The 13,173-nt window shown below is 44.0% G+C and overlaps 1 long non-coding RNA gene across 3 annotated transcripts in view; it reads right to left on the bottom strand.

Moving 5' to 3' along the window:
* LOC128415419 (uncharacterized) overlaps positions 1-13,173 on the bottom strand; it is a 44,672-nt gene that overhangs the window by 11,642 nt on the left and 19,857 nt on the right. For all 3 annotated transcript variants that reach the window (XR_008330951.1, XR_008330952.1, XR_008330953.1), the window contains exon 3: positions 2,906-3,024. This is a non-coding gene — a long non-coding RNA (uncharacterized LOC128415419). The remainder of the gene's footprint in view (positions 1-2,905; positions 3,025-13,173) is intronic.

Below are 13,173 nucleotides of genomic sequence, written 5' to 3'. Positions count from 1 at the left end.
AGGAAGCGCGATGAAAGGGAACTGTGTGATCGCGTCTCATTACAGTGAACTAGCTATTTCATTCATAGACACCACTTCACTTTTTTAAAAAGTAGCCAGCTTTTGCACTGGCTTTTTGTAAAGAGGCATGTAGTGCCCAGATGCTCTGCAAATGTGGATGTATCCAGCTCTTTCTGTGTTAGTCAAAAGAGCAAAATGAGCAGCATTTGACCATATCAAAACCATCTGAGTGCTCGTATCTAGGAGGAACTAAGAGACTGAGCTGTGACTCAGGAAGCCTTTGATTCAAAGCTCAAACACTTCCAGGAGCTCACTAGTACCTAGTAACTAGCCAGTAAGCAAATCCCTCTCAGCTTCAGCCCCCATCTGCAATATTGGGAATAATAACACTGATCTACCATAGAGGTAGATCAAAGGTTCATTGGCCAGGAATGACTGCATGTGTGGAGTCATTAAGAAGCTGGAACCAGGCCAGACAGTAGTTTTCTGGCTGCCCAGCAAAAATGGAAGCCACAGAAGACCACCGCCAATCTGTTCTCCCAACTGGAAAAGTTTGGCATAATCCCCAGCATTTCATAAGCTTCAAAAGAATTGCACAGATCCCATTGTATAGGTCCGTAGCTCATGCCTTCTCTTTTCTCTTGCAGAAAATTGTTGCAATACTTACTAGTGCAAGCACAAGAAAGCAAGCTTTGCTTAGAAACAGCGTGGTATGTTTATAGACATTGGCAAAGTCCTTTCCTTTCCTGCCTGTGTGAAGACTGGAAAGCAAAATGTTCTGAAAGTATGTATATGGACATGGTAAAACTGCTTATTTCCAACGCGGGTGGGAAGACAAGAAGCCCCCACCCCCGCAATGCACTGTGCCCAGGTTTTATCCAAGAGCATCTATACACTCACAAAGGTTTATGAGCTCTTTACTGCTGCCACGATCAATCAGTGTGGGTGCTTAAGGACATACATGGCACTTTAATGAAGCATATAATTGTACCGGTCATCAGGGCAGAGATGATTTTTCCATACGCAATGAATTATGTTAAAGTAGGGGAACATACTACATTTAATTTTAGAAGATCATCAATCAATGGGGTTTAATGTTATTCATTCGTGTTTTTTTCCCTGGAAGGAGGAAAAGTTGCCTGAGTTGACTGACTGTGCCAGCAAAATCCAGACTAAGCCAGCCAAACATAGAAAATCATGACGCTCAGAGGTCACACCAGAGCACTGAAGGTCCAGCACTCTCATGCAACCTTCTGATGAACCCAGACTGCCAGTGCAAGACAAGAAGGTCCTCTGGGCTCATAAACAGGGTTGTGCCAGAGGTGTAGCACTCTGGCACAACCCTTTGAGGAACCCAGCGTGCCAGTGCTGTGTGTATGTGATGTCATACACATGTGACGTCACACACATGCCCCCCCGTTGGGTGCAACTCAGCATCTCTGTGCTCCACCCACTTTTGACTCAATTGTATAAATGATGAATAAAATACTTATTGCTGCAAAGAGACAGTGTAAACTGATAAGCCGTTGGGTCTGAAGGAATGGGTTTCCCAAAACCCAAAACTGAGTATGCAGGCAGTTTGAAACTGCACCAAAATCCCTATTTTTCCTTAGCTAAAATCCATTAACTTGAGCTCTGAGTCAATGTATAAACAAAAACCCGGCCGTGCTCAGACGGCAGGGATGACCCTGACTGCACCAGTAGAACAGAAAAGACACATTTGTGCCTTATCTTATGTGCTGACCACAAAAGACGCACAGACCCAATCTGGGAACAGCACCAGAGCGTGTTCTCGGAGATGACGACATCTTCCTCCAAGATAAGAGTAGGAAGAGGAAGATCCTTTTATGGTCAGAAGTACAGGAAGGAATTCCCTTTTATGGTTAAGAATACCAGAGCAAGAACATATGTGATGTCAACCTGCGTACATAGGCTGACATGGTTGGATTTAAATGGGAAGGAGGGAGAGGGTGCCTGGAGGATATATATACTGCATGAAACTTGTCATTTCTTTGGACTTGCTGTGGACTTGATCACGCAAGTGCCTTCTGCTATCCGGAGAGCAAAATAAACTCTTTCTTTGAACCAATCTCGGTGTCATTTGACTTCCTTACTCCTGTCCCGGAGCAACGCAGACCCAAACGGTGAACTCCAATAAGGCTACAGGTCCTCTGCAGGCTTCCTCAGAAGTCAATCTCACTGCACTTAATAGGGACTCTATTCAGCCTTCGCTAACCTGGTTCCCTCTAGATGTGTTGGACCTCAGCTCCCATGCTGGCTAGGCCTGAGAGGAATTGCAGTCCAAGACATTCACAGGACACCAGAAGCCTGGCTTAAGTTTACAGTATGAATGTGTTTTTTACAGCCCATATTCTGCCAATTATGCCAGTTCTTTTTTTTTTTAAAAAAAGAAGTGTATATGAAACTGTTTGTATTCCTGTGGCTAAAAGCTGGCTTTTGACACAGTTGAATTACCATCGAAGACATCTCCTTGGAGAGAGAAGCAGAAGATGGCATGTCAAGCATGAGGGCATTTCGTAGTGTGCATTATAGATGAGCACTTATGGAGAACAGGTCGAAAGGGCACCATTATAATGTACTGCATTTCATACCATCTTTTCAGAGCTTTTCCTTTCGGGCTTTTCTTTATATTACCTACCTGCGCCTGCTCTAACACAAAGGCGGCTGCCAGGCCATTTCCTTGCACGTGTTACTGACTCAAAGCTGACTTCCACCATATTTCCCCTTCTGTAGGGGTGAGCTGTCATGGCACTCAATGGTGGGGGAGGCAGCGAGCCTCTGGAACATGAGGCAAAAGGCCATAAGCTGACATTTTACTGGGCATCCGTCCCACCTCCTCAGATCACATAGAATTTTCTCCAAAGGGCTGTTTTGCTCGACTCACCTTGCATTTTGATGGCTTGGGTATCTCTGACCTCAGAAGAGTAACCTGTTATTAGCTTGCTGTCTGAGAGCTGCAGACTTGCTGTGCTTCACTATTTCCCCTTCAATATGTTTCAAAGCCTGCAGGGAACGAATAAGGTTGAGAGTCACTGTTGTATTTTCAAGTAGCTTAATGAGGTTAGTGACAGACTTGGGAAGAGGTCACTCGACTAAAGCTTTCTTTTCTTTTTAATAATCTTTTCATTTTGTACCAAAATATCCAATGCTGTTCACACCCAAGAATGAATGGGGACTTAAACCAAGTATTAAGATATCACTTCTACCTCAGAGATGGGGGAGGGGGGAACCTTCTTTTTACAGACTTGGAAAGAGGTCACTTAACTAATAATAATAATAATAATTGAAATTGCAATTGAAATACTGTCACTTGTACAACTTGTATACAGTGAGATTGCATGAGCACCCCCCACTCAGCTCTCTTAGTCTTAATTCCCCTTGTTCACTGACGCACACCCACCAAACCCGAAAGTCAGTTGCCCTGTTGTTATCTTTTCATTCAGCAGCCTAACAGCCCATGGATAGAAGCTGTTCTTTACCCTGTTGGTGCAGCTAATCATGCTTCTATATCTTCTGCCTGAGGGCAGGAGATCAAGAAAGTGCCGGCCAGGGTGTGAATCATCCCTGAGAATTTTTACTCACTCTTCTGAGGCAACATTCTTCTGCTATTTCATCCAGCGGATTCACAGGACAGCCCATAATATCTTGTGCTATATTCACCACCCTCTGTAGGCACTTCCTATCAGATGATGCCAAACCAGAATACCACACCGTGATGCAGTATGAAAGGACACTTTCTATTGTTGACCGATAGAAGATCATTAAATGTTGATTGACATTGTTCTTTCGCAATACACCTGGTCTCCCTCTCTTTCTGCCACTCACTCTCTGCCGCATCTTGACAGCCACATGCAGTTAAGCCAAAAGCTGCATATATAGAGAAAGAGAACTATGAAAACTACCAAACCCAAACTGTTTGTGTGCAGTGCCAAAGCTTTCAGTGGGGGTGGAGGGGGAAGGGGAAAGCACATTCTTTATAAAAAGAAACAAATTGTATACTATTTTTGTTGTCTCTCTTAACCGTGTCTGTTTTATAGATATTGATCCTCCCAAAGGGCAATGAAATTTCTCAGTTGCTCCATAACAACTCACAAAAAGGCTGTCGCTAGGGTCAAATATAATTGTTTTCTGATTTATGGTTCTCAGTTTCAGCCACCAAGTTCTTCAAATATTGTAGCTTAAATATCCTAAAGGGACTTGAAGGTCTCCTCCTAGGTAAGCATGATATTTTTCATGATGCATTTTTGAAGCAGTGCATTTCAGGGGCTGTCTTTGAATTTTTCCAGTAGTGTATTCTTTCGATAAGAGTCAGTGTAAATATATGTTATGTGCTTCCCAACATGTATTGGCCAGTCCCACAGGCACGTTTACACTCTATAACTCATTTAAAAGACAATTTCAGCATGATGTGCTATCTGTTGTGTATTGAGTCAAAGGATTTTATATCTGTATTATTATTGCCTGTATTTGCATTAGGGTAAAGTAACTGCCTTTTGGTTCCAGAGGGTACAGCTACTATTGGTTCATTTAAGCTGCTGTATTTGGATCCTCTGTCTTATTGGTTTCCTCCAAAAGGCAGGACTGTGATTGCCTGATATCGTTCCCTCCAAAATGTATCCTTTCTAGCTAGTTCCCTGTCCCTATAAATGTAGCTCTCCCCTCCTCAGTTCTCAGTCTTGTTTGCTTTAATAAAGAAGTGTTACTACAGAACTGTCTCCAGCATATTATGTCAAGAGAGCTGAAATCACAAACCCCACGTCACAACACTATCTATTTAGGAGTTTTTATAAAGCTGCATGAGAGCTTATTTTCCTTTAGGTTGCTTTGTGTAGACCAGAGCAGAACAAAATTTGGGGACATGTCAAGGCTTGAGAATAATCAAATAACACAACTAAGAAATGGTTGAATCAAAATAAAACATACTTAGGAAAAACAAAATCTACAGTGGTACCTCGGGTTACATATGCTTCAGGTTACAGACTCCACTAACCCAGAAATATTACCTCGGATTAAGAACTTTGCTTCAGGATGAGAACAGAAATCACGCAGCGGCGGCGCGGCGGCAGTGGGAGGCCCCATTAGCTAAAGTGGTACCTCAGGTTAAGAACAGTTTCAGGTTAAGAATGGACCTCTGGAAAAAATTAAGTTCTTAACCTGAGGTACCACTGTACATTTAAGAAAGCATGAAAATGGGAGAAAGATGTTTGAGACTCAAATCCTAGGCCAACTTATGGGAAGCAAGCCGCTCTAAACTCAATGGGTCTTACTTCTGAGACTTCTAACAATTCTCAGCACCCTTAACAAACTATAGTCCTCAGAATTTTTTTGGAGGAGGCCATGACTCTCAAGGTGATATGATATTGCTTAAAATTCATAGTGCATATACAGTGATCCACCCAGTGGTGTAGCATTGGGGGGGGGGCTCACAGGGGCGATTACCCCGGGCTCAAAATTGTTAGGGGGCACAAAATTTCAACACCTGCTGCTGCCTTAATACAGATGCATACAGTGGTACCTCTACTTGCGTTCACCTCCGGTTACGTATCTTTCTGGATATGTACGTGGCAAACCTGAAAGTATTTCTCCGGATTTCGTCGCACGTGCATGCGCAGAAGCACTCTATGCGCTGTGCGCATGCACATAAATGGCACCTCTGGTTGCGAATTCCTCGGGATGCAACCGGAGCTCCGGAACGGATCCTGTTCGCAACTGGAGGTACCACTGTACTTCTGTTGCTGGGCTCTGTTGAAAACTACTTCTTCATGTGAACCAATAAGTGACATCTCCAGACAACATGTGCACATAATCCATCCATTTCTTTCCCACCCTCTACACATGGCCTCGGGTGTGAGCAACCCATGCTATGCCACTGGACCCACCCATTCCCTAGTCAATGAGACTTGTTCCCATCAAACCATGTATAGGATCCCAGCTTTACTTATTTACCTTCACTGCATTGTGCGGTCTCAAAGAAGGAGATTCTCTGTTTGGTCCTCCTGCTCCACCAGTGCAGCTATCTTTGCAAAGTGGATACAGGTACTTTGCTTGGGCAGCAACCAATTAGGGAGCAGCAGCTGCTGGAACAGATGACAAATGGTTTATTTGCAAAGAGTGCTGCAGCAGCTGATGACCAGATGAATCAATGGTGGAAGAGATCAGTGGTGCCTTCTTGTTCATTTCTCTTCTGGAAAGCTAGCAAGGCAGGTGCAAGTCACTCTGTATCACATGGGAGTAAGCCTCACTGAATAGCCAAGTTTCTCTCATAAAGGCCTCCATCTCCCTCTTCCTAGGCTGTCACATGCACTGTTTTGGAGTGAGGCTTTACTGCCATGGAAGATGCTGTGGATTGGTGTGTTCCTGCTAAATTTCATAAGCAGAAAACTTTGATTGGTAGATCCTTTTTGTCAAGCTACTTAAATGTAGCAGAAATCTTGCATTTTGCAATTCAATAGCAACTGAAATCTGGATTATTATTTTTTAAAATAGTTTAATGTAATAAAATGAGCTGTAGATTATTTTGTTGATGATGGTATAATGTCTTTTGCATTTTTGATACATACTTATTTACGCAGATGTACTATTCTAGTTTTTTAAATACAGAAGAACTCACTATCAGCACCATGTTCACATTTACAACATTCCGGTTTTAGTGACCGAAACAGAATGATCGTTGCATGTCTGCCAGGGGTATGGGAACTGGTACAAACTGATATGTTGGAGAGTTATCTATTCCTAGGGCTGGATGGTGTTCAATTAGCAATTACCAGTTCCAAAATAGTTTCAATGCACAATCACACCTTACAAATGCCAACTTAGTGTGCCACAGCCATCAAAAAGATAAAAGAGAATCCTCTGATTTATTATGGAAAATAATAGAGCAAAGCTTCTAATTACATGAAATGTTGAGTGCTTTCATAACCGAAGAGGACATATTCCTAGGATTTATGAACAACTTCAATGTTGCTTCTTCTTTTAGTTTACAAAGTCCCCCCCCCCGCCCCGTTTTCTGCAGTGCCATTTGTTCTCAGAAAAGAGTCCTATGAGGTAGGTCATAATCACCATTTTCCAGATGGAGAACTGACAGTAGCTAGCAATGATTTTCACATGGATACTTAACAATATGATGAATAAATTGGAAATTGAGCCCATCTTTCCCAATCCTGTGTCCAATAATCTAACCAATAGGGGGCTTGTGGCACATATGGCTGACTGCTGCCAGAAGCCTTGCAAGATATTGACTTCCCTTACCTCATCGGTTCTTGGAGCCACCCGCTGCCAGCAAAAATCTGACTTCAGTGCTTCCAGCCTTGGCTGTTTCTGAGTTTGTTGTGTAGATGTTAACATCTCTTAGGTTAATGCACTGAAGCTTAAGATGCAGCAGCTGCTGCTTCTGGTAAGGTCAGGCTCTGAGCCAAGGGTTTCAACGGCAACTGCAGCAGCATTAAGACAGAACAGCTTCCATAACCTGACACTCAGTGATGATGATCTATGCCTGCAGTCACAATAGATGCTGAAGGAAGGAAGGAAAGCTCAGTGAAGCTGAGTGAGGCAACAAAGACTAGACATCACAGGATCCAGGTATGCTCAATACTCAGATTCAAATTCCAGACTTGCTTTCCTGGAAGCAAGTCCCCTTAAACCTAATGAGACATGTAGGGTTGTGCTGACAGCCATTCATCTTGCCTCTAGCACAGCCTTCCTCTACTTGATGTCCCCCAGATGTCTTGGACTTCAACTCCCATCCGCCCCAACCAGCATAGACAATGGTCGGGGTTGATGGGAGCTGTGGTCTCACAGCAGGTGAAGGGCACCAGGTTGGGAAGGCTGCTGTAGCACAGAAGGAAGAAAGTACCCAAAGATACACATGGAAATGGATTTGGCTCCCTTATGGTTGGTAAGAATTGCTCTTCTACAGCCCTGGAACACTCCCCAAGGCTGCAGAAACCACAGAATTCTGGATGGTGGCATAGCATGGGTTGCCAAGCCCGGGACTGTGCAGAGTGGTGGGTGAGAGGGAGGGAAACAGACAGAGTACACATGTGCATTTGACTGCCAATGGCATCTGTGCCACCCAGGAGATCACAGCTGCAGATGTAAGAAAAGAAGTTGTTCCATTGTCTGGAGAGGTCACTTCCTGGTTTGCATGGAAAAGCCATTTTCAATGGAGCCCAGTGATGGCAGCGTGCAGCTGTATTGAGGTAATAAAGGTAAAGGTAAAGGGACCCCTGACCATTCGGTCCAGTCGTGACCAACTCTGGGGTTGCGGCGCTCATCTCGCTTTATTGGTCAAGGGAGCTGGCGTACAGCTTCCGGGTCATGTGGCCAGCATGACTAAGCCGCTTCTGGCGAACCAGAGCAGTGCACGGAAATGCCGTTTACCTTCCCGCCGGAGCGGTACCTATTTATCTACTTGCACTTTGACGTGCTTTGGAACTGCTAGGTTGGCAGGAGCAGGGACCGAGCAACGGGAGCTCACCCCATCGTGGGGAACTGCCGACCTTCTAATCGGCAAGTCCTAGGCTCTGTGGTTTAACCCACAGCGCCACCCGCATCCCTTATTGAGGTAGTACTGGATATTGAAATTTTGTGCTGAAAGGGGTGGTGGTGCAAGGGGGAAACTGCTTGGACCCATGCCTAGAAAGTCCAGAACAAGCAGAAGTCTGGGTGTGCCCATGATCAAGGTGAGGTGGCATGCTTGAGGTGGCATGTGTGCTTGCCTCCATTCTGCTTGCAATGATTTTAATGTTGCTGAGCACCTCTGCTCAACTTTGTGTTCCCTCTCTACTTCCCTAGAACATGTAAAGCTGGGTATTTTAACAAAATTTTCTGGGCTTTAGTCATTGCCATCTTTGAAGTTCTACATGCCCCAGCTTACCTTGATGGACCGTGGCTTTCATGAAATAAATAACAGAATAATCAAAGATGGGTTTGTTTGTTTTTTGCCTTGAATTAGCTGCAGTTTGAAGATTCAGAGCTGCTTAAGCATCTCTTCCATGGGAACTAATTAAAAAGGAGCGAAAATGACTGCTTAACATATGTGCACAGCCACAAATCCAAATGGCTTCTTGATCCTTAGCTCCTACTAAATGTCCTTTGTGGAAATTAGATCTAACAAAAGTATGGATCCACTTTATATTGGAGCTCCTAAATCCATCAAATGCTCTAAGCCAAGCCAGTTTTCATCTGCTCAGTGGCAAAGCTAATTGATGGATGCTACAATATGCATTTAGGCATGCTGCTTTTGCAGTGTTGAAGGCTTTGAGTATCATACTAAGCTGAATGCCAATGTTATCATCCAAAATTCAGTATAAAATATGAAGGAATGGCAGAACATATAGGCCAAATACTAAATAGCATATTGACAAGCAATTCAACTTGTTATTGTTTATGATGAGAAATAGCTTGAAGCTTATTTGCATTATCCTGTTCTGCTGATGCAATGGATATCAAGAAAAGCTCTTTTCTTTTTTTTTGCATGGAGACCGCACCGTGGAAAGGAATGCAAAATTACCTTCTTATAACTGCAGATTTGTGTGCCCTCATTTGCAAGAGTTCCTTTAGTGACAGAAGAGCTACTGCAGAGTGGCTTCATGTCTGCTAGTTAATGCAGCAGCCTGTAGGAGTCCAAGCTGTGGCTCTTTTCTACCACAGCATAGGGCAGGGATGGGAAATGTGTGGGACTTCAGATGCTGATGGATGTCAACTCCCATCAGCCCCACTCAGCATGGTCAGTGGTCACGGATTATGAGATATATAGTCCAGCAACAACTGGAGGGTCACAGGTTCTCCATTCATTCCTGACATAAGGGCTGGGCTGGGAAAACGCTGTGGCATGGATTCCTCCTACATGACCTCAGAACATACAGAGAGCAGTGATGGATCAGCCCAAAGGTCCATTTAGTCCAGAATCCTTTTCCCCAGGGTGGCCAATGAAGGGTCTGTCTTAAGCATATGTGGCACCAGAGTGCAAAGATCCGCCCCCCCCCCAGGTTGCCCAGTCCCAGGTGTGCAGGAGAGCAGAGTTGGCCGGCTGCATCAGCATCTCACTGGCTCGGTCGCCCCTGAACTCACGGTGCAGAGCCACCTGCAGCAGAAGAGCCCATCGCGGTGCTCTGACCAATGGGCGGGCTCTTCCCCAGACTCAACTCTCAGGCCCCAGACTCTCGGCTTGGTGCTCCTGAGAGCCTGGCACCCGGATGCCCCGCATCTCTAGCGCCTATGGATAAGACGGCCCTGCTTCCATTATCCCTGTCCTTTTGGCCACAATGGCTGAAGCCGATGGAAATTGTAGCCAGTGAAGGCTAGTTCATTAGGGCAAACAGAGCATTGCCCCACCAACCTCAGTCTGCCCTTAGATAGACCCACCATGCCTGCCTGCTTACTTACAACACTGTCAACTTCCTCTTCTTTCATCTCAGAATTGCCCATATTAGAATTCAGCAGGGAGAAGGTTGGAGGCAAAACTTGAATTAGTTGGCTTTGCCAGTCATTGGCTCTGGTGCCACCTACTGTTGGTCTTCCTGCTTTTGGCTCTACCAGTCTCAGTAGGTACCAGCCACCACTGATTGCAGTTCACCAACATCTGAAGGACAATATGTTGGCTATTCCTGCCCTATGCCCATATATTCTCTACTTCTTTTAAAGCTCATCATCTGAGCTGGGGAGAAAACATTCCATTTCTGGCTCAATTGTATAACGTTATAATACAAAGAGAAGGTCAAGGTTTCAGTTTGAGTGATGTGCTTCATAACTTCTTCCGTGGACTTAAAAGGTTTTTCTAAAATGGCAGTACCTGTTGACTGAACTGTTTCAAAACATTCTGAGAACATTAAACATAAGGCAAGAGTGCTCATTTGATTTAGTAAGTAATGAGTTCAGTAAAGCCACCTTTTTGTATGTATTTTTCTTTTAAGTACATGACATAAAATGAAAATTTTTATTGCCGTACCAAATTAGATTACCTAAGGTAGTCTGTTAATAAAACAATGTGAGACAATACATGGTGCATTCCTTAGACAAAATATAGAGAAAATGTCTGAAAATCTATGGGACTGCCAGTGCCACATCCATAAATACATGTGTGGTAATGGTAATAATAATAATAATAATAATAATAATAATAATAATAATAATTATTATTATTATCATTATTATTATTTATTATTCATACCCACCCATCTAGCTGGGTTTCCCCAGCCACTCTGGGTAGCTCCCAACAGAATATTTAAAACATCATAAAACATCAAACATTAAAAACTTCCCTAAACAGGGCAGCCTTCAGATGTCTTCTAAAAGTAAGATAGTTGTTTATTTCCTTGACATCTGAAGGAAGGGTGTTCCAAAGGGCGGGTGCCACTACCGAGAAGGCCCTCTGCCTGGTTCCCTGTAACCTCACTTCTTGCAGTGAGGGAAACGCCCTTGGTGCTGGACCTCAGTGGTTCAACTGGTAAAGGAAGCCTGTAACACCAGCAGCTCCTCCCTCTCCCTACTAGATAACAAAGCGCCTGTGTCTTGGAAAGGTGCTACCTGAAGGCAAAGAGCTCGATTTTTGGTCTGCAAAATGGTCAAGATATGATAATCAGTATAATTAATCAAGTGCCTAACATTATACTACATTTAATTTTGCCTTCTGGCTATATACAGCTAGTACAGTATGGTGCGGTTTTATCCAAAGTATTCTCTCCTTGGTCTGAATTTGACTCCAAACCCTTAAAAAAAAGTCTTTCTTCCTTGTATTTCCTTTCACCCAGATTTTCTTCCCCCTTTACGATCTTTCATCCATTTAATTATAAATGCCATAATCACACCCAGCAGCCTTATAATTCAGCATTGCCATCTATTTCCTGCTCTTTAACTTTATACTAAAATGATTTTTGGTTTTGTTTTGTTTAAGGGTTGGTACATTAGAACTGCTTATGATTTCTGTCGCACTTATTTATTGCCGCGCTTTGATCGTACATTTGGATCTGAATATCAGCCTTTTTCATAACTGAGCTTTCCAGACACTTCAATCAGGGGCTGAATGTTCCTCTCTCCCTAACAAGAGATATCTTTTTATTAAATTTCTAAATTTAATTGTAAACGAATGCACCAATTTCACCACAAACTGCAATTCGTTCCGTAAAGAAGGGTTTCTGGGAGTTTTGAATGCTGATTGGGGGCGGGCGGGGAGGAAGTGGGTTAGTTATTGTTGTTGTTATTTGCTCTTTCTTTGGATCTTTTAACTGACAGATGAAAACTGCACTAGAAGATGCAAATGACTCCATATAGGCATACCTCTGGGAGAATGCAGTCTCCTGGGTGTTATCTACTGAGAGCCACTTTGCATAGCAATCAGGTATGAAATGGCTATACTGGTTCTGCAGTGCTGTCTCCCACAGCATACATGGAAATTAAAACAGGGACTGTACTTTGCTCTCCATGCCCTGCTCTTAAAGTAATTGCAGTCAAGGGACTGAGCCTCGTTTGGTATGACCTAATGGCAGGAGTTTGTTGTCTTTGTCCATGGAGTTTTCTTGGCAGGGATACTGGAGTGGCTTGACGGTTCCTGCTCCAGGTGGATCACATTTGGTCAAAACTCTCCACTATGACCTGTCCATCTTGGGTGCCCTGCTCGGCATAGTTCATAGCTTCTCTGAGTTATTCAAGCTCCTTCACCATGGCAAGGCAGTGATCCAAGAAGGGATCCATGAAGGTGCTGGAGGAGACTCTTGAGAGTCCCATGGACTGCAAGAAGATCAAACCTATCCACTCTTAAGGAAATCAGCCCTGAGTGCTCACAGGAAGGACAGATCCTGAAGCTGAGACTCCAATACTTTGGCCACCTCATGAGAAGAGAAGACTGCCTGGAAAAGACCCTGATGTTGGGAAAGATGGAGGGCACAAGGAGAAGGGGACGACAGAGGACGAGATGGTTGGATAGTGTTCTCGAAGCTACCAGCATGAGTTTGACCAAACTGCGGGGGGCAGTGGAAGACAGGAGTGCCTGGCGTGCTCTGGTCCATGGGGTCACGAAGAGTCGGACACGACTAAACGATTAAACAACAACAACAACAATGGCAAGAGTTTAGGCCGGTGGCCCCCAGGCTTGGGAATAGCTTGCCTTCCAACATGAGATGGAGCCCGTGTCTGCCTATTTTCCATTAGGGCTAT

Source organism: Podarcis raffonei, chromosome 6 (genome assembly GCF_027172205.1).
Source record: "Podarcis raffonei isolate rPodRaf1 chromosome 6, rPodRaf1.pri, whole genome shotgun sequence".
Classification (NCBI taxonomy): domain Eukaryota; kingdom Metazoa; phylum Chordata; class Lepidosauria; order Squamata; family Lacertidae; genus Podarcis; species Podarcis raffonei.
Note: the sequence above shows the minus strand (reverse complement) of the source record. Positions and strands in the feature narration are given on the sequence as shown.